A 1,947-nucleotide genomic window follows, 5' to 3' on the forward strand; every position below is an offset into this window, starting at 1 on the left:
AGAAAATGCCAGTATAACAAGCACATTGTAAAATATTTGTGGGAATGTAACTGGATCCGTTCCGTTCCGTTCCGTCACTCAGTCGTGTCCGACTCTTTGTGACCCTGTGGACTGTAGCCTACCAGGCTTCTCCATCCATGGGATTCTCCAGGCAAGAATACTGGAGTGGGTTACCGTTTCCTTCTCCAGGGGATCTTCCCGACCCAGGGATCGAACCCGGGTCTCCCGTATTGGAGGCAGATGCTTTAACCTCTGAGCCACCAAGGAAGCCCAATGTAACTGGATAAGAATTACTAATGACCGGAACAATGAAGAAGAGGGAAGAGTGATCTGTGGACTAAATAAAACCTGTATACAACAACATCCCTGTGTGTCTAACATCTAAGTCCCCCTACCATTATGCACAAGAGAAAGACTGAAGGGGATGCTACAGGAGATAAAGCCAAGGTGAAGAATAAACCACAGAGAAGATCTACGAAGTTATCTGCTAAACTTGCTACTCCGAAGCCAGAGCTCAAGCCTAAAAAGACACTTGCGAAGAAGAAAGAGAAGGCACCCAAAGGGAAAAAGAGTGATGCTAGCAAGGATGGGAATAACCTTGCAAAAAAAAAAAAAAAATGGAGCTGCCAAAACAGACAAGGCTCAGAAAGCTGAAGGTGCTGGAGATACCAAGTGAGGTTTCATGATACCATCCTATTGCTGTTTCCACTCCAATTCTACCTCCACTCTTATCCCTATCTCTGTACTCCTCTCCTCAGCTCCATTCCCCATCCATAAAGATCCTTCTTTCCATCTTTTTTCTCATTCCGATACATAACATATCCTCAGATTCTATCCCATCCCCATCTCTATCTGGTCTCCATTCCATCCGCATCTCCATCTTCATTTTTATCTTCAGTTTCATTCATCTTTATCATCAGTTCCTGCTTCTTCCAGGGTTCATTTCTACCCTTTTCCAATACCTATCCTTGCTGATGGTGAATCTGTCTTCATTGCTATCTCCATCTTATCTCCAATGCACCCCATCCTTATTCTTTTTTAAAAAAATAATTTATAAATGTCTTTACTTATTTTTGATTGTGTTAGATCTTCATTGCTGCTCACAGCGTTTCTCTAATTGCAGCGAGCAGGGGCTACTCTTCATTGCAGTACATTGTGGAGGCATCTCTTGTTTTGGAGCCCAGGCTCTAGGTGCATGGGCTCAGTAGTTGTGGCACATAGATTTAGTTCCACAGCATGAGGAGTATTCCTGGGCCAGGGATCAAATCTGTGTCCTCTGCATTGACGGGCAGATTCTTATCCACTGTATCACCAGGGAAGTCCATTGTCCCTTTTCTTATATGTTTCCTTTCCATCATCTCTTCCTCCAAGGTGAAAATTAAGGAAGTTTCATGAAGAAATCTAAAACTTTGATGGAATGTTGGGGACTATGTGAGTTGATGATCCTTCCATATAAAATTTTCTCCTCAGTCTCCAGGTGAGAAACTTCAAAAGAAATCACTCAAGTTAGGTCTCAGATAGAACTTCTCCACTGTTCATGGTGTGCTTAGGGCAGGGTAGGGACCAAGATAGGAAAGTGGAGGGAGTAGAGGAGAGGTAAGGCATCCTCAAAGAGATGTGCAGACACAGAGACACAAAGAGACAAGTCAGAGAACAAAAGCAGCAAAAGAGAAAGATGTGTATAGAATAAGAGATCTCAAGTCCAATTTAATCTGAACCTCTTTCCCATTCCCTTCCCCTCTCTCCCACAGGTCATGCTGTGATACAAGGAATTCGAAGTGGAAAAAGTGAAAGTGTTAGTCGCTCAGTCACGTCCGGCTTTGCGACCCCATGGACTGTAGCATGCCAGGCTCCTCTGTCCACGGGATTCTCCAGGCAAGAATACTGGAATGGGTTGCCATTTCCTTCTTCAGGGGATCTTCCTAACCCAGGAATTGAACCTGGGTA

At 44.1% G+C, this 1,947-nt stretch overlaps 1 pseudogene; it reads left to right on the forward strand.

The window, feature by feature from the left end:
- Positions 1-298: 298 nt before the first annotated feature.
- Positions 299-840, forward strand: LOC148774076 (non-histone chromosomal protein HMG-17 pseudogene; annotated as a pseudogene).
- The last annotated feature ends 1,107 nt before the right edge of the window (positions 841-1,947 follow it).

Source organism: Moschus berezovskii, chromosome 24, assembly GCF_049115385.1.
Source record: "Moschus berezovskii isolate FMDL1 chromosome 24, NW_MosBer_1.0, whole genome shotgun sequence".
Lineage (NCBI taxonomy): Eukaryota > Metazoa > Chordata > Mammalia > Artiodactyla > Moschidae > Moschus > Moschus berezovskii.